This window comes from Varanus komodoensis, unplaced genomic scaffold, assembly GCF_004798865.1.
Source record: "Varanus komodoensis strain SLA01 unplaced genomic scaffold, ASM479886v1 scaffold11, whole genome shotgun sequence".
Classification (NCBI taxonomy): domain Eukaryota; kingdom Metazoa; phylum Chordata; class Lepidosauria; order Squamata; family Varanidae; genus Varanus; species Varanus komodoensis.
The window spans coordinates 4,309,430-4,333,961 of record NW_025335317.1 but is presented as its reverse complement, the minus strand read 5'-3'; positions in this window follow the sequence as shown (position 1 = coordinate 4,333,961).

The window sequence follows — 24,532 nt, the reverse complement described above, 5'->3', positions numbered from 1 at the left end:
TGCAGCAATGCCTTCAGGCGCCACAATCCCTATCCCAGATCTACGTAGTCTGTGCACACTCGTCAAGTGTGTTCTGCATCGAAGAGTGATATTGCCACCTGACTATGGGTGCACAATGGAAAATAACCTCAACGTTTCTCCTTGAACCTGAAAGGTAGATCTGAGCCTATGACTCAGCACAAGACCTGACTCTGTCAATCTATTGATGGATTAGAACTTGCATGAGCTGCTTTCCAGCCTTAAAGCTCAGAGCCCAGACATACCATACAATGCACGCATTGAACGCTTCCAAAAAGCAAAGCGAAACAGAGTTCCGAATGCCGACGAGAGCGTGTGCAAGCTGCATGAAGGGTTGACCCAAGACGGCGTACCCCCTGCTCTGACGCAGAGCTGCCTGGAAGGGCACTTGCATGTCTCTGACCTTCATGAAGCGGTCCCTAACTTAGGGGTGCTTAGTTGGTGCACAGCCCCAACACCCGGTTGCCACCACCGCGCTTGCGCTGTCTGGGGCAGCTACTTCACTGTGACACAAAAGACCTGGACAAGCACGAGCAAAAGGAGACTCGCAGGCCATTCAGCCAGCACGGCATCATGTCCACCCATGAGCGAACTCAGATCCCTCAGATTTGTCTACATGGACAAATCCACCCCTCAGCTAGTCCACATCTAATTATGAGCTGCACTGGGGTGAGCCAGCCTTTAAAATGGGGACAACAATCCGCTCAAGGAAAGCTGTCAGTGAAAGATGGCTTCACAGCTAACAAGGGATAGATAAATGAAGCCAAGCTAACAAGCGGTGGGTGAAGAAATCCAAATCGCACGCAAGGTTCCTGTACTACCTTTGGAGGCAAGCTGTCGGGGGACACGATTCAGTCCACGATTCAGTTTTTCTCCCTCTCATTTTCAGTGAATTTAGGTCTGACACAGAACAAGCTATTCAAAGATAAGATGCTGCTCTTGGGTATTTTTTTAGACAGATTTAGTAGGGTATGGACTGGAAAGCTTGCTTTCCAACCATTTCTTGCTAGCTTAAAAACCCTATAGATTAAGGTACTGTCAAACAGAAAGGAGAAACCTATCCAAATATATTTAAATCTTTACAGAAATAAGCACTGCTGGATTTTATCAACATAATCTATATTTCTGGCTCTGCTGTAACTATCCTATACTCCTTTGGGGCAAATTCTTTAATATTTGAAATACTATAGGAGACAAAGGTAACATCTGTATTGCAAATATCAGAGTATTTTTGAACTTGTGGATCCCTAAAATGTAAATAATCAATCCTTCTGATTCAGGCAGCAACTGCAGGAACCCGAAATTAGTAGAAAATTCTGAAAGCGGGGACAGAAAGTATAACCCCAAAAGATGAAGCTATTATCACACTTTTAAAGAAGTTTAAATACATAGCCTCAGACTCCCTAATTAAGACAAAAGCCTGAAATTAAGACTTTCCTTAAAGTAAGGAGCATAGTGTTACCCCAAAGTAATTCAAATATTTCCAAGCTACGTAGATAGGTTGGACATGCGCATGGTAGGCATGTCATGAGCGGAGCCAGCTAGAGCCGAGGGTCAGACTAGATGGCCCGGGAGTTCCCTTCTGACTCGCTCTGTTTCTATGTTTCTGTTTACCCAAGCCAGAGTTGCCACTCAGTGAGAAGAAGGCATTAGTGAGGGAGCAGTGTACATCCATTGTATTCATTCACCACTTCATGGATGATCATTCATGGAGGTAAAATCACCATCCATGCACGGCTGTTGAGTTGTGGAATTATAGAACAGAGAGGTCTGCCTGGCGCCGTCGTTATTTGTTTTTCAGCACCAGGTCAAGACCTTTTTATTGAAACGATATTTTAACTGTTAATTGCTGTCTTTATTTATTGGTTTTTATAGTTTTGCCGATATGTATCTGGATTTTTAAGGTCTATTCTACATTTGTTTATTTGCTTTGTAAGCCGCCCCAAGGCTTTTTGCGAAGGGGGCGGCATAAAAGTGCTATAAATAAATAAATAAAGCTGGAAGGTGCCAAGAAGGCCATCTGGTCCAACCTCTGCAGGTAAACTCTCAAGATGGATGGTCCTCAAAGGTTCAGAAGAAGGCTCACGAGAACTGTTGGGAGAAAGCCAAGGAGCCTCTGGACAGATGGATGGAGAGGTATGGGATACGCTCCAAAATCTACATTTGATGTGAGGGTAAGATGATGGGTCCAGAATGGTTGGCATCATCTGCCTAAGATATTAAGAACAGCAGCTTCTCTCTAGTGTGGAAGGGATTTAGGTAGCAACACTGGACAAAGTCTGCCTGGTGAAATCTCCATCATGTTTTCCTTGCTCAGGATTGTAGCCACAGCATTCAGTTTGCAGTGATTAAATGTTTCCAAGTAGGTAAATATTTGATTCCTTTTAAAAATGTTCAGATTTTAGTCATAATGTTTTCACATCTGTCAGGGAATGCAGCTTTGTTTCATAAGTAAGTTCATTTTTACTTGAACTAATAAAAGAAACATTTTGACTAGCTAATTTAGAAAAATGTGAAATCACAACAGAAGATCTGCGAACAGCTTGTGAAATCCTACAGTGGCTGCACGCGTCTTGCGAAAAACATGAACTCACTTTTAAGTTGGATGCATCATTTCCGGAAATCAAAGCCAGCTTAGCATGTTCAGTCTGATCCCCTGCATGGAAACCTCAGAAACATTGCAGCCCTAATGGAATTACCTAGAAGTTCTGGCAACATCTGTTGTATTTGCCTGCAAATGATTGGGAGATTGGAGCATTGTCATTAGAGAAGATGTCCCGATGTACTGGACGCCTGGTACATGGACTTAACTGGCCCGAGCCTGGCGCTCCATTTATCCTCAGAGGCAGGAACAATGTTAAGATTCTGGTACCACACAGAAGCAAAGGCACCCCAGGTTGTGCCTGCTTGGACTAAATTAAAGAAGGTGGCTCTCCGTGCCCAGGAAGGATGTGCAAAGCATTGCCAGGACAACACCCAGAGGAATAATCCAAGCGGTACCTCTGAATTAGCCCATCAAAAGCCTGGGCAAGACCCTGGTGCAGTCCTGGAGTACCCTCTCCACCCTGCCAGGTCAACAAGCGCTGCTTGAGCATCCTTACTGAGTCATTGGATTAGATCTAAACTTAGGTATACTTAGAGCAGACCCGGTGAAGAGTGGGGCTTAAGTTAGTCTTGCCAAGGGTTGTGCATTCTTTTACTTCTCCTGTGCAGTGGCACTTGTGAGAAAATGTAAAGCAAAACACCTGGGGGCACAATTCTAAGGAGAGGCAAGGTTCCCCTTCACTCTGTCCCTGCATGGGAAGGCCTCACCCTACTGGGTCCCCCAGGGCTGCCCAGTGTCTGTGCAGAGAGCATATAAATGCTCACTGTGTTGTCCTGCAGGGGCCTTTGCTTTATGGGAATGCTCTGTATGCAACACCCGAAGTGACCGGCGTGTTGCCCAGAAATGGTGATATTTGTGGAGGAGAAGAATCAAGAGCTTGGAGACAGGGTAGGGAGATATACAGGTCCTTGTAAGGGATGTTAAAGGAATTAACTGGTAGGTCTGACAGGTCAGAGAAACTGTTCAGAACACTTTGCCCATCTCTGTCTATCTATATATATGCATGCATGCACACACGTGCGCAAGGACACCCCCCCCCATGTTTGTACCATTGCCAAGGTCACTAAGACCTTGAGTGCATCTGTCAGTTAAGTGATTAGGAGACCTGTTAAGCTTCTCCAGAAATTTCTCTGAACTTTTGACTTTTAATTTAGTTTCTGCCTGTCCGTCTTCTTCCTTCCGTCCTTGCTTCCCCATAGAGGCCCCAAACTCAAATGCTAATTTAATCTGTCTGTATGTCTGGAGGGGTTGGCAACTTTATGTTATAAGTCAAGATTACTAACTTTATATTATGCAAGTCTTGGGTGGGGAGAGGTGTTTGAGCAGACTGAAACTGGATGAGCCGGACCGGTCCATTTAGGCACGGAACCTAAAGAACCTGGTGGATCAGGGCAGATGAGAGTGGAATTGGGAAAGAGCCAGGGTGCTTTGTGGGAATGCTGCATGCATGCTTCACACCCCTGGCAGCGACGGGGTTCAAAGAACCCTTCCCGTGGATTTTTGCCCCAGCTTATTGGTGAAGGGATTGTGTGGTTCTCGGGACAATGCGATTTCCATGCTTCCTGCTCCATCTTCCTACTTGCACCATACTTGCCAGTGGTGCCTGCAGGCAAAAATAGCATTTCTTACTGAGCTCTCTATGGACCTCAGCTGCCTCATCCTGATTGGCCAACTTAGTTCTGCCTTTGTGATGGAAAACTCTTTAGAATTTACTGACATGAATGTTCTTCTTGGAACTTAGCACAGTGACAGTGTAAACACAATCTCCACCCCTTTTTGATGGCTAAAAAATATTACAATATTGGAAAGACAAACCGCCGCTTTCAATAACGAAATAGACTGAGGGCTTGATGAAGGTTTCACTTTTTGAATGGGTGATTTTTAGGTATAATTTACACACTGATCAATACATGGAAATCTAGGCTGCCTTGGTTGAAGTCTAGTGTAATTATCTGTAACTGTAGTATCTTTTGCTATACATAAAATATATAGAGGTACATAGTATATATGTAGTCAGTGTAATAGATTCATTCCATTGTCATCCACAAAATCTATTTTATTCTATTTTATTGTTTTTCTAAGTTTTGGTTTTGATTTTTTTGAAATTCACAATATATTAATTAAAATCATTTTGTCTCCTCTAAGCTTATCTAACTGAGCAAAACATCAAGACCAGGTCTCCTAGTCAAGTCATTAACAAATTTGGTTTTTGGAAAGCATATTTTTAATGTCATTCTTCCATAATTGTTTCCTTGTAAATTATAATAGTCTAAATGGTTGTGAATTGTAGTTGAGATTTTATGCTCACTCTTTAGCAATTTTTATTGCGGTGTGGGTGGACTGAACTCAGAGGGCTTGTTTGCAACTTTGCCGTTCCTTGAAGGTGAAGGCAGAGGAAATTGCTTATGGAATACCATAAAATGGGGATATGGGGAAAATGGCACGAAATAATTTGAGGAAATAAATGGATGCAAGGACTGGAGCACTATCGTTCAGAGCCCACTAGAAAAGCAGTTTGTCTATTATAACCTTAGAAACCTAAAGTGAGGGCATGCCTCCCAGATACACAGCGTCTTGCAGAAGTATCAACCCAGCGGACTTTTCCACCTTTTGGTGTGTTACAGCCTGGACGTGAAACGGAGCTGGTTGGCTTGGTTAAGACTTAATGTACACAAGGATACTTGGCCCTGTGAAGGTGAAAGATGTTTTTCTGGAAGCATGAAAGTTAAGGAAACAAGCACAAACCGGATTGTTTCATTAGTTGTTTGTCTAACTTTTTGTCCCCGAGTCAAGACTTGGTAGAAGCCGTTTTGACTGCATTTGAAGTTGTGAGTCTTCTTGGATAAGTCTCTGTCAGCATTTCGCATCTGGGTGGGAAGGTCTGCTCATTCTTCTGGGCAAAACTGCTCCAGCTTGGTCAGGTTGGATGGGGACCGTTGGCAAACTTCTGCCACAGCTGCTTAATCTGATTGAGGTCTGGACTCTTGGGCATTCAGGTTCTTGCTTTTAAAGCACCACGGTGGTACTTTGGCCTTGTTTTTAGTGTCCTTGTCCTGCTAGGAGTTGACCCTTTGCCTCATCCCATCATCCCCTGCAGACTGAAACAGGTTTCCGCTAGAATTTGGCTCCTTCCTTCTTGCCCTCAGTCCACACCAGTTGGTCACACCAGACCTTTCTCAGGCATGTCAGCGCAACAGGACTATGTGCTAGGAAAATTCTCTTAAGTGAGCACTTAATCCCAAGTAGGCTGTCATGGAATGACAACCCTCTGGAAGCAATTTTGGAAGGTAAATGGCTGCAGGGAAACATGTACTGCAGGCATAATGACCTGTGAAGGCCAAATGTGGAACAAATGCTCAGGAAGCATGCTTGTGCCCTTCCTTTTCTTCCAAAAATGAATATTTCACCAGATCTGCTAAGCACCTCTTGGAAAAAATGAAGTTGTTTGGCAGCTTTAGCATGCTACCTGCTCTTAAATATGTTTATCTTGAATATAGTAATCAAAAGCTATTTTGCAGTTAGTCAGATTGGTTTGCTAAAAACCATTTGTCGTTGCAAGCATACAAAATAAGCAGTTTCAAGAATACATTTTAAGCGATGCTTCCTGGCACATTGAACCCCATTTTGCATGATAAATTTGTACTTAACCTCTTGGACTGCAAGGGCAAATACGGAGACCATGCATGTAATATTTTTATCCCTATAACCAGTAATATACTGTTCAAAAAAGGAACTCTGATGAGAAGCCCTTTCAGAAACCTATCTATAAGGCAAGGGTGTAACTGGTGTTTTGGCCTCTTGATATCATGACCTACAGCCTCCTGCCAGTCCTTGCTAGCATAGCCAATCACGAGGGGTGATGTGGGTTGTAATTTGCATATTTAACTTACTAAATACATTTACCTTACCTTGGCAATGTGGAAAAAGCCCTTCAGTTCCCAAGAGGCAGGTTTGGATCCAAGTCACTGAATCGTTAGTTGATTTCTTAAAGTAAAGGATTGCAAAGTGCCTTAAGAAAAATCTTGTTTTGAAAAGCAAGCTATAAATCCTTAAACAAATAGCATGTTAAATTAATGACACATTAAATTTAAAACGAGATGACGGCATACGTTAATGTGGCACAGTTCCTTTCAGTCTGAAAGTTTTCATGGCCAGGTTTTCCCAACCCGGTAACCTCCAGATGTGTTGGACTACAACTCCTATCATCCCCAGTCGCCATGCCCATTCTCTGGTGGTAAAGGCAGGTTAAGGAACCATTCAGTGAAATGTTGCCTTGTAAAATGGAATAATGTGCCACGCACACCACATTTTTGTGCAAAACTGAAACCAGCTCTTCTTTTCCCCTCTTTCTCCTGGATTTGATCCCTTAGATCCCTATTCCAGTTGGCATTCCTGCCTGTCAGTAGAACAGCTTTCTTCCCTTCCATTTTTTCCTCCTTTTGCTTGTTCCATCATAATGCCTTATTGGATGAGCTCTCTTCTTGATACCAACTCTACCTAAATGCTCATTGCAGCCTCCAGATTCTTAATCTGTTTATTAGGATCTTCCAAATAAAAGGCAAATTGCAAACGTAGGCAGCATCCTTTAAAAGTGTGTCAGGCATCCTGTGAGTTGTGACTGGCAAAAATTTTGACATAGAAATCACGTCACATGTCGAAATAACTCAGGATGCATGGTGGCACCCAAGATAAAGAAAGCTGGAGTCACATGTGCAGTGGTTTTGACCTAGACCGAACTGAAACCAAGGATACAAACACTGAACATGCATATGGTTGGTCGGCAGATGCATAATTTTGCTGCCATAGCTGTAAAAAGCACATTCTAACCTTGCTGCATTATCTCGGTTGGGTGCCATTTTGATTCTCACTGTCCCTGGCCTGCTCGGCCAAATCTTCATCTAAAAATTATCTGATAAAACACTCCTCTGGGATTCCTTAGTTGCATTTCCCTGGCCCTCCTCTGGAATCCACAGTTCCCAAGTTTCCCCATGGGGAGGGAATTCCTATGAACCCCATTTTGTCCTGCGGGATAGGTGTGTCCTAGGGGTAGCTCATCTGGTCAGCTATCCTGAGAAGAGCAAAGATAGGCACAAATGCATCTGTGTAGCGTCTGAGACATCAAAGAAGGGGACCTGTGCTGGTGGAACATGAAAACAACATGTTTTCCTGCACAATAGGAATGCTCTCCATAGGCTGTGCAGCTCCATTCAGTTCTGTGGTGCTCACACAGGAGAACCGCTGTTTTCTTCTCTTATTTCCCCTTCTATTATGGTGCCTTAAAACTTCTGTGGTTTTTGTGAAAGTTTCCACCTTTCTCTTAAAAAGAGTCAAGAAGTGATTTTACTGCACAGGTCAAGGGCTTCTCCATTAAGATGGGTGATTGTTTCTTTCCATTATCAAAGTGGAAAATCTTCGGGAGGTATTTTCCATGGGATCAACACTATTGGCTGTTTGTAGCTTATGAAAATGCAATCCAATCTCTTGCTGGATGTCATTTAGTTTATGGCTTCAGTGTAACAGAATACAGCTGCTTCCACCATTTCTTCGGGCAATACAGGAAAGAGGACCTGATAACAGCCTGAAAGGCATTTTGATATTCCAGTAGCAAAGGGACCGTGGCTGGAGCAGACTTTTAGCTTGGGTGATGAGGGCGGAATTTCAGCATCACACCAGCAGATTGGAAGCTTGTGCTTGGGATGACTGCTTAATTTCACGCAACCTGTCTCCACATGGCCATCCAATGCTCTCTCAAGATCTTGAGATCTTTCTCAAGTGGCAAGCGATGTTGTGGACTGCAATTTCAATCATCCCTATCCAGCACACTCTGATTAAGTGAGCTGATGTTAAAGTGTGTGCGTGCAAAAGTTTATAAAAGTAGCAGTGGACAAATGGCATTTTAAAAGAGGCACCCCTTTTCTGTCATGTATTCTGTTTAAAGGTGATGCTTGCCACAACACACACTCCATCTTATCAACAAAGCATCTTTAAACAAGGATGCTTTGGGCTTCAAAAAGATTGCACTTTATGTAAATAGATGTAAATGTACTTGATGGAATAACTGACTAAGGGAACTATCCTGTAGCTGCTAGATTGCATCTCGGGCACCAAAGAACATCACCCGCTACGGCTGAAGAAGGTGCAGCATTAGACTAAATCATGGGGCCATCCAAATGGCAAGCCAAAAGCTCCAGTCCAGCATGAGATCAGACTAAGGCAGGAGTGGCCAAGATGCACACCAATGTCCAAATGCAGTTCATGTACAATGCAGTACACAGTCCAGAAGCAAAGTACAAAGCAAATACACAGTCCAAGCCGAAATGGCTTGGGTCCTGGATACCTGAAGGAGCGCCTTCTTCCCTATGTGCCGGCCCGCCCCTTCAGATCGGAGGCAGAGGTCCTTCTCCAGAAGCCCACTTTGAAGGAAATCAGGAGGGCGGCTACGCAGAGAAGGGCCTTTTCAGTGGTGGCGCCCTGACTGTGGAACACGCTCCCCAGGGAGGTCCGACTGGCACCATTGTTCTACTCTTTTCAGCATCCAGTGAAGACCTTTTTATTTTCCTGATATTTTAACAGTTAATTGGTTTTAGCCTTGGTTTTATCATTATTTATAGGCTGCAGTGGGTTGTGTGTCGTATAAGGTTGCTTTATTTTTTTACTTTTTGTTTTTTTGTAAGCCGTCCAGAGACTTTTAGTATCAGGATGGCTTCTCACACAGTCCCCATACAGCCATGGAGCTCACTGTGTGACTCCAGACCACTCACAGACTCTCCACCCAGCCTACCCTACAGGGTTGTTGTAGCGAGGATAAGTTTGAGGGCAGGAGGAGAATGATGAAAGCTGTCTTGAGTTCCTGCAAAGGAAAAGGTCAAGATGTAAACATAATATAAATAAATATGTCCCACTGAGTTTTCTCCTAGATACACTACTATAGGTTTGCCATCCTAGTTAGAAAGAGCATCAAATCCAGAATGCTTTCTTAGCCACCAAGAAAGAGGCTCGATTAAAACACACCAAACAGAAACATATTTTGCCAAATTAAAATGAACAATCCAGGGAGAGTAATGTATCAATAGAGGAGCGACTCAGGGAGGTCAATTTCTCTGACTTCAATTTAACTGGAAATCAACTCAAGCATTCAAACGATTTGAGGTGGAACAAGTCTTTGGGATAAAATTTAATCTTGCTTCCACCCCCCGCCCCCACTTCTCGGTCAAAACTGATTTTTGGTGCCATGCAGCCGTGAATTCTTCAAACACACCTAGACAGAGAAATGAATCTCTCTTGCAGAGCTTATTATTACATTAAACCTGCGTCTGATGTAGCTGGATATAAATGATGAAGCACCATAAAGCCGGGAAGCGGCAACGGAGAGCTTGCATTTTGCTTGCAGCGAGGTGGGCAACCTATGGGGTCAGCCAGTACCGTTTGCTATGTAAGAATCAGTCCTAAGCACAACCCTAGAAGGACTGCCAGGGGTGGACCTAGCGAGACGCAAAGGACAAGAGATGTACAAGAGGACAAGAGATGTACAAGAGGACAAGAGATGTAGGTGCTCCTGAGGAATCAAGATGGCAGCTCCCTCTTCACCTTGAAGCCATCTCAGCTGCCAGGAGCAAAGCACAAGAATATTTTAAAACATTTCTTGGTGGGCACCATGGAAGGTGTCTAGGGCACATAGGTGCCTGCGAGTGCCATGTTGCCTGCTCCCAGCTCAGAGCTAATGCAGGGCTAATAAAGGCTTTCTTGCACTCCTGAATAGCACTTAAAAGCTGGGCCAGATGTGCTGCTGTTCCTGACCTCCAGCATCACCAACCAACCTCGGATAATAATGGTACGGTCCAACGCCTCTCCCCATAGGACTATACCCTGGCGAGTTTAACAGTGCTTCCTCTCTGGTAGGGTTGTCGGGATTGTTTTGTGCTGTCTTCTAGGATATTTTTCTTTTGTTGGCCATTAGTCCTGATGGCTGTAGGCCGTCCAGCATCCAAGAGGTGCACCATTGGCTGGGGGAGCAGAACCACAAGCATGCTCTTCCCACGTGGGGGCTGGGGAGATCCCGAGGAGCATGTGGTCAGCTGGTTTGCCACCATGAGTACAGCGTGTTGGACTAGACACAGCTTCGGTGTGCTCCAGCAAGGATTTCTCATGTCCTATGGATGAATTTGGTATTATCCAGTATGGATTTCTTATGTCCATGTCCTGCAGAACTGGGATTTTCTTATTTCCTATTTGGTTCTGTCCTTGTGCAAGCATCTGTGTATTTTCCATTGCCTCGCACCTCCCACTATTTCCCCACTTCCATCCTCACCTTCTTGAGCAGGAATCCTCATTGCTGTTCACCTGCCACTAACCATCCTTAGCTAACTTCAGCCTCCAGAGATTCCAAAGACACAGGAGAGGTGAGCAAATGTCATTTAAAGGCAAAGGCAAAGGTTTCCCCTTGACATTAAATTCAGGCATGTCTGACTCTAGGGGGTGGTGCTCATCTCCGTCTCCTGGCCAAGGGAGCCAGCATTTGTCCGCAGACAGTCTCCATGGTCATCTGGCCGGCATGGCTAAACACCGAAGTGCATGGAACGCTGTTACCTGCCCACCAAAGTGGCGCCTTTTAATCTACTTGCATCTGCATGCTTTCAAACTGCAAGGTTGGCAGGAGCTGGGATGGAGCAATGGGAACTCACCCCGTTGTGCAGATTCAAACCGCAACCTTTCGATCTACCAGCCTAACAGCACAGTGGTTTAAACCACTGCACCACCTGCAGTCCCAATGTCATTTATGGTTATCTAATTCACTTCACTGTAGACAAGGTAGGGAATTGCACTGTTGGCCTTTCAGTGCCACAGATAATGCTTGTTCCACTGAGTTACCTTTTCTTTAAAGCCTTCATAGTGGCAGTTGGCGGGAGCTATCAGCAAGAACCGTGCTTAAATGGGAGATACTGCTGAATTTTGGTGTGGTAAATTGGGGACTTCCTTACAGCTGAGCCAGGGATGAGAACCCAGAGATGTTCCCCAGAGAAGGGGGTGTTGCTGAAAGCTGATGATGAGAGCTTCAATATGAATAATAAGAATGATTATAATATGTCATTAGAATTAAATATGCATTTTACAGAGTTTGAAAGGCAAAAATGGCAGCCCCTCTTTCTTTGGACAGGGGCTTACCCAAATGTATGTCATTTGTGTACCTACACTCATTTCAATGGCTCCACCTTTTGAGGTAGGTGAAAATGTTTTCATGACGCTGGTATTTCTGTAATGTCATTCCTAGTGTTGCGTATTGTGGTGCCAAGCAATGCAATTCTGTGCTCAGAAATGAGTCCCCTGAGTTTGGGTTAGGTATGCACATGTTTGCAGCCTTAGTTTTTACTTCTACACCCATTACTTGGAGGTAAGAGTCATTTCACCCAGCTAGGTTTACTTCAAAGTAGACATGGATAGGAATAAATGAGCCACACAGGATAGTAATATTTCACCTTGCTGGGCTGAAAAATTGCTCCTGGCATCAGTGCTGAAAGTTCAGGGTTGCAATTCCAGAAAAAAATTAGCGTTTCAACCATGGTTGCTTGGGGTTTTCTGACTGCCCTAGAACTGTGGTTTCTTTCAGATTTCTAAGTGATTTATCTTTGCATGCTTTCATCTGATCCACTTTTGTCAGCTAATGGAAACGCCCAGACAATTATATCTGACTAAGTGTCTATTTCACTTTCTAGAGCCTTTTCTGAACTCAAATTGCTAATTAGCACCACTGGCCTACGGCAGTGCTGCTAGGTGTACCTGAATTGACTTACTGGAGTGTGCAACCAAATGCCACATTTGCAGATTACTGGCACCATGAAAGGCTCAGTCCAGTGCCTGGTGCCTTCACTGCCCATAAGCCTCCGCACTCCGAGGTTGATGCGCATCATTATCCATGCCATGAGGCTGCCTCTACCAGATTTTGTGCCACTTATAGGTTTTCGGGGTCCTAGCTCCTAAGCCCCCGCATCTCAGAGCTGGGACTCCAAAAAATCCTATGGCCTCCCAGATCACGTTAGAGGCCACTGGATTTCACCCTAAGTTGCAATGAATCATGACCTTGATCGAAACGGTTTGCAATCTGCTCCCACAGGTCCCATGTATCAAAAACGGAGCATATATTTGCATCACTATGTAAGGGTGTGAAAGCTGTGAAAACAGTGAAGAAAACTGACCGGAAGGAAAATGATGTGTCTGAAACAAGGAGCTGGAGTTGAGATTTGCGGCTGCCCCGGACTGACAGAAAGGGCTGTCATGGATAAGGCATTTTGGAGGACTTTCAGTCACAGGGTCGCCAGACTTGACGGCACATCACAGCAACAACATATATTTGCATTTGCTGACTTCACTTTGATGACATGTATGCGGAAAAGAAAAGGCTGGGATGGCGTTGATGGATGTTAGGGATTCAGTGCTGGGCCGAAGCTCTTTTTTCCTCACATCCCTTGTTATTTTTTTTTTTAAGAAATTTTATTAGGATTTTGAACAAATACTACAAACACCAATCATCATACACATTGGATTTACTGGGTCAACCCCCTACTACATATCTTTTAACATTCTATGATCATACTAAAATCCATTTATAATAACTTGAAAACATCTTTAGATCAGAACCAAGTCCCGTTTCTCCAGCCAATAAAAAAAGTAATTCCAAATTTGATAGAAGTCACTATCTTCCTTCTTCTTCATCAGTGAAATCAGTCCCATCCTTTCTAGAAAATCCTGTTTCTCTTGACCAATGTTAGAGGGAAGCATCTCCAAGTTAAGTAAAATTGCAATATCTTCTTTCTTCTTCGGTGATAAGTTCAATCTAAACATTTCTGGACAATTCAAAATCTTTTCATTTTTCTCATGATAGACAGATGACTTCCTCACATCCCTTGTTATTTTTGCTTAACACCCAGCCCAAGGAAGACTTCTGGAGACCTTGCTCGCTGCCCTGTGGCATTTTAGAAGCTCCCAAAAGAGGTTTTGCCTCACTGCAGCTTTGGGGGTTTCTCAGAAGATGGTTTTCTCTGTTGAATGTACCTGCCACCACGGTTGACCAAGAGCAGGGCAAGCAGGGATGGTCAGTGTTGCCCTAGTGATGGGAGAAAGTGGGGCTTGAGTGTGCCCCTGCTTATGTACAGCATCTCTGTCCCACCTCCTCTCCAAGGAGTTGAAGCCCATGTCAAAGGTTTTCCCCACTTCCACCCTCTCAATAACCTGGCGGAGAGGCGACTGGACGCTGAAGAAGAGGGACTGTGGCAGGTCACTGAGATTCAGTGTTGAGCACGGACTAGAAACTGCCTCATGCTAGTCTCCAGCTTGGCACTGTGCCAGTTCTCAGGAGAGGTGGAAGTTCAAGGAAAAATTCAGACTATTCCAGAGGGGTATTATGAATCCAGTTATGTTGTGATGATTTAATTAATGAATTAATGAATGAATGCCAGGCTGAATAAGAAATGCATCCGTTTTATGCTCTGCAGGAGGACTTGGATGCAGACTAATTGTGGCTAGAGTGGACACATTGAAAGCAATGGGAAAAGTTCACCATTGAGAACCAGTGTGGTATAGAGGCTAAGAGTGCAGGACTGGGATCCAAGAGAACTGGACTGTAGTCCCCACTCACTGGGTGACCTTGGGCCAGACACCGTCTCTGAGCCCAACCTACCGCACAGGGTTGTTATAAGGATAAGACTGAGAGCAGGAGGAGGGGAATTATGTAAACTGCCTTGAGTGCCTTGAAAGAAAAAAAAAGGGAGGATACATAAAAATATAATAAATAAATGAAGAGAAAAATGTAAGTCCCATTCATTTTGATGGGGCTATCCAAGCATGATGAAATATGTACCCCACCTAATGCCAATATTGATCGATAAGAAATTTGACCGGATGCATTGAAAAAGAAATGTGCGTGTTCAGATGGACGGGGCTAGGTTGTTATTCTTAATCTAAGAAACACTGTTTGCATCTTTGAGCTGGACAACGTGTAGGACTATGTCCGGATGAATTATTTGTGAACCCTGCTCTGGTATTAGTCTCTACACAGAATATCCACAAGGGGGAGCCCTACAGTCGACTTGCTTCCTTATCTTCTTGAACATGCTGCTTGAAGTGCTTACCAGCATCACTTCAAGAACTGGTAGGCTGTAACTGCAAAATTCATCAGAACTTTGTGAATACACAAAGCACTATCTATATTTAAAAAAGGGAACTGTCCACATCTTCTTCTATCCTGGCATTAAACAGGAGAATTGCATTATTTTATTTATTTATTTAGGAAACTTCAATGCCGCCTCATTTGCCGAAGCCTCGGGGCTGCTTACAACAATAAATAAATACATATAATCATATAAAAACAATATAATTGGAAACGCACTGGACAAAGATATAGCTGACAATTAAAATGCCGTTTAAATAAAAAGGTCTTGGCCTGGCGCCGAAAAACATATAACGACGGCACCAGGTGGACCACTCTGGGGAGCACATTCCATAGATTGGGCGCCACCGCAGAGAAGGCCCTCCTCCGGGTACTCACCCTCCTAATATCCGTCACAGAGGGTTCCCGGAGAAGGGCCTCTCCCGCTGATCTCAAGGACTGGGAGGGCACATATGTAGACTTGCAAGTGTGGAACCAGTGTATTGGCTCATATTGCAGAACATTAAGATTGTAGGTGGTTTTGCATAGAATTGCAAAAACTGCAGGACTCTTTTTCTGCTCAGACATGCACAGAATTGTGACTTATATAGGCTTACGCCTGATACATCAAATGCTGATCTGCTACTTTATGAAAAAAAAAAATGGAAGCAGCCCTAAATAGCAGAGCATTTGAAGGAGGGAAGGCCATGGCATGAGGAAAGTCAAGCAAACTCGCTAGGAATTTCCACTTTGCTAACCTGATGCCATCATAGGCTATGACTCCCATTGCTCCCAGCAGCTGGAGGGCACTGGATTTGCCCCTCCCCCAACACTCCAGTATTTGACTCATGGCACTGTAGGGGATCCTCTGGGCTGGGAGTGTAGTTTATCAGACAACACAACCTCACCACAACTGCTCGAACTCTATAGCAAAGCTTGTTGCCATTTAGGACAAAGACTTCAGAGCTGCAGAGCAAATGTATTTGAGTGTTGCATACATAATCCAGAAGGTTGTAGGGTTAGATCTAGAATCTCCCTTCTGAAAGAGGAAGGGATCTGCTGTGGAAGGTCCCTCCACCCCTAGTCCATTCAGGAAGGTCTCCAGAATCTTGGTGCAGCATTTCGGGGTGCCTGAAGGGGTGTTACCCCATAACACCCCTTCAGGCACCCCAAAATGCTGGAGGGGGGAAGCCCATTTCCATCAGAGCAGGTGGACCAACATAACTCTGGAACTAACCCATCATATTCCAGTGTGGAACCCCTTACTCTGTTTCACCATATTTATATGAAATATTCTTTTCTTCTCAGCGAAACTGTAAGCAAACTTTCTTCCACAGCTTGACTAGCTTTTGGTAGGAGCCAGGCAACAACTTTGGGAGAGGAATCTACTCCATAAACTGCCAGTTGGCTGCCCTGATTTACCAGAATGATTCAGACCCTCGGGGCACTTTGCTACATCAACCTTGCCTAGCCTTCTGTTTTCAACACTGGCTGGCCAAATGCAAAGCAAAGTCTCCTGGTTACAGCTCTTCCTCATCAAGTGGCATTCAGAAGGATACATCCTCAGATGATGGAAATTCAATTGAGCTATCCTGACTCATAACCTCTGAACCACTTTCAAAGCCATCCAAGTCCGTGCCCACCCCGCAGGTTGAGGCGGCAAATTGGATGCATTAATTAGGTACTGCATGCTGGAGCGCTTCTGGAGTCCCCATGACCTTCTGTTTCATTGGTGCTAAATCATTGGATCAGTCTGCCACAGCATCCCTGAAACATTTCCATAACATCATGAGCTATGAGCTTCCAGAGGCACTGAGGTCTGAATACTGTACCAAATGCACAGAATTGCCAGAACAGCAATTATTCAATTACATTCAGAGTTTATTCTAAGTGGCAACTTGGCTGTTTCCAGTATTTTTATAGGTTCTGCAATCTACTTTATTTGAATGCTTCTGCACCCAGTTAAAATTATTGCTTTAAAAATCAGCCATGTGCAGTATTTGAACACCTTTAGCTTGGCAATTTTAACATATGCACATGGGGGTATAAAACACCCCCCCCCCCAATTAATGCTGAGGGTCACTTGAGACTCGTGATAGTCTTCAATTGCTGGGGAAAGGCATGACATATTTTACCCAATCTCTGTAGGAATGTAAAATAATGGACTGGAAAATAGTTTTACAGCATTCAGTGGGCTCTCAGCTGAGCCTGGCCTCAGTGCTTCGTGACTGGAGCTTTTATGATTGTGGAAACTTCATATCAGAAAGCTCATTTACCAATTACCAACTATATATGTCTCTTGTGCATTTCATGACAGTTGTAATAGGATTGCTCATCGAAGTGCTGTGAGGGTTCTTCCATTGGCCATGAATACTTACTTGGTTGGACTAAAATCCTGCCAAATTTGAGCACACGCAAAGCTGCAATCTTTATGCGCTTCTTCCTGGGAGTGAGCCCCATTAAAAACTGCGGGATATAGCTCCAAGTGAACAGTATGTGTCATAGATTTTGATAGGAGAGGTTTAAGCACAAGCTTAACTCTCCCCATCTCCCCTAACCCAAAGGTTTAACCTGAGCATGTTAATAATTTGCTTTACATCTTGATTATCATTATATGCTTAAAATATTAACAAGCATTATGAATTTTGAAGTAGCATTTGCCTGGAAATAAAATCTTCCATTCATTCTGTTGGAATATGCCTAGGGATTTTATCCTATTTTGCCTGAAGGAACTCAGGGGGTGATTATATAGGGGAAATTATCTATCACAACAGCCCTGTAAGGTAGTAAGGTTTAGCAACAGTAATTAACATGGGTTTATCGAGTGAGGTTCATGGGTGAGCAAGGATTTTGGTGATAATCTTTCCCCTCAAATATTCTATTAGCTACATTACATCTCTGGGTTGGATCCAGATACATTGCAGTCCGTGGAGCTTCAATTAGGTCCTCTGCAGACCAAATCTTCACAGGATGCAGGAATACAAAACTAAAAGAATGGATAAATTCTTGGCAATTTTATTTCCAAGCTACCTGAGAGAAGAAGAAACCTCAAAGTGAAAAAGCTTTTGAAGATTCTTACTGTCCAAATCCTCTTGAGCAAGATAAGCTTGTCCATATCTTCCTATGAATTGTTGGAGCAGACCAGTGTCTGTCTGTCTCCTCAGTCAACAGAGTTGATAAAAGACGACCAAGGATCCTCAAATGTGTCAATAGGAGATGGTTTTTAGATACCTAATTTGCTAGGCCAGTTTCTCCAAGAGAACTGAATTCTACACTTTCCCATACCCATCACTCAAATTAGGGATTCTACCACCTTTCCAGGTTTGGACAAAGACTTGTGTAGCAGCTGATGACAGAAATCAAATCTTCATGCACATATTTAATGCTGAATTCATTAGTTGATTTAAGTAAAGCATAACCTGGGTCTAGAGTGACCGATTGGTTAGTGATTTTTCCAATACTTCTTTCATGAGGTTGCATGCTAGTTAACTCTGGATTCCACCCCCCTCCCCAGAAATTCCTAAAACAGAGAATCATACAGATACAAATGTGTCACGGTCTGGAGCTGAGATGGCTATTCTCTTCTCATCCACTGTCAAACATGTTTGCCACCCTCATCATGGCCTGAAGAAGTCAAACACAGCAAGACTGTAGCAGGGACCCACTGCCCACCTGAGTCCTTCCGGAGAAGCTGCATCACAGCCCCTTTCAGTGGCAAATTACCCGTCTGCCAGCCAGATGTGTAACAGACCAGATTTGCATTGCTGGCTGGTGCCTCCTCAGTCAATAGGTCTCCTTATTTGCAGCAGCTTTTATTCTCTGCTCGACATGCGCTCTCCATGGCAATTAACCTAGTATAGGGATGAAGTTCAGGACCTTGGATAGCTCCTGCAACTCTCAGAATGGGTGTTGCACTGGAAGAGGAGGCCCACTGGCACAGGTGCATTCTGCTCTTACAGGCTGGATGATTTCTTCAGAGCCAAGCATGGCTTTCTTGTGGAGGTGCAAAGACAGAAATTAAAAACAAGTTGTCCTGGCAATTCAGCCCTTCTTGGTTTGTCTCACAGCACATCATCTTAGAGTTCTCTACAAATGTACACAAATCACTTCCCGATCAACCCAGAAGATCTCAGACATTGAATTCAGAACTATTCCATTTCACTGACCTTTAACTGATTCTAATCAAACTGAATATGCATGGGATCAGCTGGAAGTAGTTGCGGACCAGTTCTTTTCTCAAGTATTCACACCATTCCTGAGAATCCAAGTCCCACTCATTCTGGGCAGTTGCATCCCCAGTGGGTTGCTTGGTGTATTCCCTCTTCTTCTCAAGCACTGATTTAGTGTGATTTGTTTTCCCAAAAACGTCCACCAAAATTGCAATGTAACCTTCTCAGGCTGTGAGCTGGCTGTCTCAGCTGAGGACAAGAAGTGACATACCTAGTAAATGGACCTGTTTATTTATTTATTTAGAAAATTTCTATGCTGCCCTATTCACCGAAGCCTCGGGGCGGCTCACAAAACATCAATTAAAATATAATACATTAAAAATAGAAAACGAATTAACAATATAAAATAAGTCACGGTGGACTAACACGGTGGACTAACTCATCCCAAGCAAATAACACACTGCTGTTTTAATGATGCCAACAGCCCACACTTGTTCAGTTTGCTGCAGTTGTGGTGTGAAGGAGAAGTCACCCGGCATGCACCACAACCCACTGTGGCTTAAACAAACCATGGTGGGCGGCCACGATCCCATGAAGGCATGTGTGCTCCCACCAGTGAGCTCCAAACATGCCCGCCTGCCTGCTGCCAAAAGCATCTGCGACATCGACACTCCCCCACTTCAGCCAGGTGTGGAGCTTTTCTCACTGACACCCGATTCCTTTGGCAATGCTGCAGAGGTCTTGCCGGTCTCGCCACGTGCATCTCCACCCTCTTCTTTGGTTATTTATTTAAAGAACACAAAAGTCTCCTCGATAGTGGCAAGGCTTTCTGCTTGCTTCTTCAGGGAGTTTCCAGAAGCCTCATGAAAATGGCACAGCTGGTCAGTTTCATCAGTCCTTTGAGACAGGCTGTTGAGGTGTTTGTTGTCAGTTGCACAGCTGCTTCCACCCCTTTTTAAATTATGACAGAGGTTGAGGATGAAATGGCCTCTGGTTCTCTTTGCTTGGGGATGAAATGATGCAAAATTGCACTATCTTGTCGCGATGTGAAGGCTGGTCTCCCTTTGACGGTCCCTGCTGAATCGGGTGAGCTAATCTAGTGTCAGTCAAACTGCAGTTGGAGTGGGATGGGGATAATAGGCTACACAATCCAACTCATGTCCTCTGGTTCACTTGCTGAATTGTCTACAAGCTAGAGCTGAAGTAGCAGAAGCAGACAGAGTTTCGCTGCTGAGTTTTAATTCAGTTTTATCTCCTTGCATTCCTCTCTCATTGACTCTCAGTTCTAACTGGGTGGTCATTAACTAGCACAAAGAATGCAGAACACCCCAAGAGTTTAATACAGTTTGGCTAGTTTTCTAGTTAGAATTTGAGTCTTACAGGAATTGGGGTGTTTAAAAAAAAAACCTTTTTGCATTTTACTTTCAAACTACTGCAAAGGCTGCCATTGTATTCATACTTCCCTGGGAATAAGCCTGCTTAAGAAGAGGAGGATTGACTTCTGTGCAAACAGTTCTATGCTTGTTTACTCAGAAATAAGTCCTACTGTGTTTAATCAGGCATGCTCCCAGGGAGGTGAATTTCCAAACCTTAGAGTTCAGAAATTATGTAAGTTAGAACAGGTAACTTGCTGTGTTCTGATGTTTTCAACTACAATGCCCATAAGTATTTGCCATTGACCAGCTCATGGGAATTACAGTCCAAAACTGGCCTATTCCAAGAAGGGAATAAGCATTTAATTTAGCATCAATTTGTCCTTCTACAAGCCTCTTTAACAGTCCTCCTTTACCTTCAAGAGGACTATTTCTTTGCTAGAGTCACAGCTCTTTTCCCCACCAGCCACTACAGCTCTGCAGGCATGTTATACTGTCCAGATTACTGTTGCAAGGAAGGTTTGCCAAAACTGGGCACTTGGGAAAAGCTTTATTTTAAATGCAAGTCTTGAATCTTCCATTTAGTTTTGCATCGACGTGCAGATACCAAATGCTTGTGGATACGATTTGTACTGGTGCATGCCAGTTCTCCTCTCTGGTCAAACACTTAATTCCAAGGGTTTTATCCAGCCACTCCACACGCTTCTATCTGCACTGCTCTCTGGGAGGTCGCAATGGCCCGCCCTTCAACATCAGCAGCCCTCCGGCAAGTGGTGAGCTCTGTGTGCTTGGAGACATATGAAAGGGCCTGCTGTCCAGTGGCATCAGGTACGAGCACTCTCACCAAGGTCAAACAGTTTCCTATTCAAAATATACCAAGGTTTGTACATTAAAAATACGCAAGGCAAAGACAGCAACAGCAGCAGCATCAGCAGGATGAATACAGCAGGAAAAACTCATTACAGGCAAGTAACACCAGTCGCAGTAATTAAAAAACAAACTAAAGCAGCACATCAACTTCAGGCAGCACCCCGTTGCATTATCTGGGGACAAGAATAGGAAGATGTGAGGATGGGGATCCTGAGTGGAGCATCTTCGTGGCAGCTTGTGCAGCCCCTGCAAAGGGTGTCCATCAATCTCCAAAAAGACGAGCATCCAGAATGGAGGACTAGGAAGTTCTCCTTCAAGAACGCAGAGAAGGCCTAAGCCACAAAGGGTGGAGAGGACCCTTTTCCTGTCTTGTCCTGCACAGGACTGAACCCTTGCGCATCTGAAGGGAGGAAGTGACTCCTTGAATCGGGCTTGGAAAGCAGCCGGCAGTCAGTGCAGATGAACACGGCAAGTGTGGCTGCAGGTCAAGGCGTCCAAGGGCAGGCCCACTGCAGGGGCACAGCATGTTTAAAGGAGAAGCACCAAATGCTTTCAACACTTGAAATGTAAGAAGTCGGCACTGTCTTTTTAAATAAAACATTGCAGTTAAATATCATCACTCGGACAGTACCAACAGGGTTCTTAAAGAGCACCCATTGAATATCCAACACCAAAATTCACGATGGAGAAGAAAGAGGCTGTGAGCGAGTCATGTTGGCACAGTCGTATTCAAGGACCTGGAGGCTTCCTGGTCATGGTCCAGTTTTGTCTCTTTTTGCCTTTTAAGATACCGATGACTCAGGTGCTATGGCAAAGCTGCTAAGCCGCTAACACTTCCTCCTGCGCAGATGAACAGCCTGCTCACTTCAGTATAACTTGGGGCATTACTGCCTGCTTGACTTTAATATATGGCTTAGGACCTGGGATCTGGAGGAGCGCCTCCTTGCATAGATACCCACCTGGCCTCTAAGATCTGGAGGGAGGTCCTTTTTCGGGAGTCCTCTTGAAGGGCATTCAAAGAGTGGCTACCCAGAGAAGGGCCTTCTCTGTGGTGGTGCCCTGGCTGCGGAATGGACTTCCCCATGAAGTGAGCCTGGCACCGATGCTTTTTTCATTTCAGTGCCAGACCAAACCCTTTCTATTTTCCCAGTATTTTAAAAGTTGGTATTATTTTAAATATTGACTTTATATATTACTGTGATGCTGAGTCTTACTTATTTATGTTATTGCTGCCCTGAGACACTGAAAAGGACGGGGTATTTTAAAAAAGTAAATAAATAAGAGCTGTGGAAAAGGTCATTTAGGGCACAATCCCATGTCTTTTAGATGGAAAAAGTCCCCCAACTCTCAGCATGTTAGGATTGCACCTTAAGAAACTGCTGCAAATCAGGATTATGGGCTAGGATGTGCAATTCAATGGGAGGCTGTCAGGTTCATGCCTGCCAGAGGACATATTCCTGGATGGCATTCCATATCTGCAATAGGGATTAAATTGTAATATTTATGTCACTGCCTTTTGCCACAGGAGCTTGTGAACAAACATTTAAAGCCTCTCAAGTAGCCGGTAGCGTAGATTAAGAAATGGCAGGCCAAAATGAGCACTACCTGCATCTTAGGCTAAGTTAGGGATGTTTAGCAGGAGTAATAAACAGATGCCACGAACAGAAGGGGATGTCCATCGGTGCCCAGGCAGGCAGTGCGGGGCTTACTGCTGGCGGGGGGCGGGGGGGCTCGGACGGAGCTGCGCGGAATCCCGCGGAGGGGCCCGGAGGCGCGGGCTAGATGCGGGCACAGGCCTCCGGGCGCGCTCATTTTGCGCGCGGGGATTCCACGCGAGGAGGGCTGAGCCAGACCGGTGCGGCGGCGACGCCAGGCTGCGCCGCCTCCCTCCGGCTCCCGTGATGTCGCTTCCTTTCCCAGGCTGCTTCTGGTGCGGTTGGGATTCGGGCTTTTCCTTTCGTGCCAGTTGTACCACCATGCGAATCGCTGGCGCTCATGGCTGCCCGCGGGGCGCTTCTGCTTTAAAGCAAAACACGAAACGAAACCACCGCGCGCGCCCCTCCCGCGCCGCTCCGCTTCTCATATCACAAAGCACCTGTTTCTGCAGCTCAGCCCTGCCAAGATCTGGCTGGCTGCGCCCGTCCTTTCCCCGGGAAACCGCCGCCTCCTCTGCAGGCCCTCCAATGCCACTTGCCGGACCAGGGCTGAATTTCAGTAATCAGAAGCGTGTAGTAACACGGCAACCCCCAGCTAAAGGCTGCGTTAAGAGCGGCCGGGCGCCAGCGCGCAGCGTTGCCCCTCGTTCCGGTGCGAGCATCCGCGGCCTCGCCGCGCTTCGCCGGGAGAGCGCGGGCAGGCGCAGAGCGGGCGGGAGCGGCCGTGTGGCAAACAACAGAGGCGGGCGGGAGGGCGAGCTGCCGGCTGCGCTTTCCGGGGCTGCCGCGGCCCCTTCTCCCCGGCCCCCGGTCCTATTATTAGGCATGCAAGTCACTGAGACCCGCTGAGCCGCGAAAGCACCGCAGCTTGGGGCTCGGATCGCCTGCGGCGGCGGGGGAGGCGAGGCGAGGCGGGCAGCCCGCGCGTCACGCCGCCCCGCAGCCGCGAGGACCCCGCCGTCCCCCGCCCCGACCTCGAGGGGCTCCGCGCCCGGGCGGCGGCGCAGCGGCCGCGCGGGGACCCTCCCCGCCCGAGCGGGACTTGTTGGAGCGGCGGCGCTCTGGCTCCTCCCGCCGCCGCCACCGCCACCTGTGCCGCGCGCCCGCCCCTCGCCGCCTCCCCCCGCGCCGGGCAGCGGCCCCAGAACCGCGCGAGAAGCTTGACGGCGCCGGAGCGCGGGCGAGGCGCAGCTCGCGGACCGGGAGGCGTCGTGCTCGGCGGCCCCGCACCGGGCGCAGCCGCAGCCGCTCCGCGGGGGCGGCCAGCGCGGCGGTGCCCGAGCAGCCGAGTAGTAGCGGCGGCGGCGGCGGCGGCGGCGGAGGGCTGGATGGGCAGCTGAGCGGCGGCGGCGGCGGGCGGAGGATGGGCGGCGAGGCGGCGGCGGCGACGCAAGCCCAGCTGGGCGCGCGGAGGAGGCTGAGCTAGGCGGCGGGCGGGCGGACTGACTGCGCAGCTCTTTTCTGGGGTGGGGGCAGGGCGGCGCGGCGAGGGTCCTCGGGCTCGCTGCGCGCTTCCCACTCGCACCATCTTCCTCCTCCGCCTCGTCCTCGCCTCCTTCGGCCGCTCCGCCGCCGCGAGTGACTAATCCGGCGCGCTCCAGCCCGTAGCGCGGCGCTGCCCGCGCCCGAGCGCTCTTCTGGGGGCGCCGGCCGGGGCCGGAGCCGGGGGCGGCCGGCCGGATTCTGGGGCGCGGCAGGCGCGA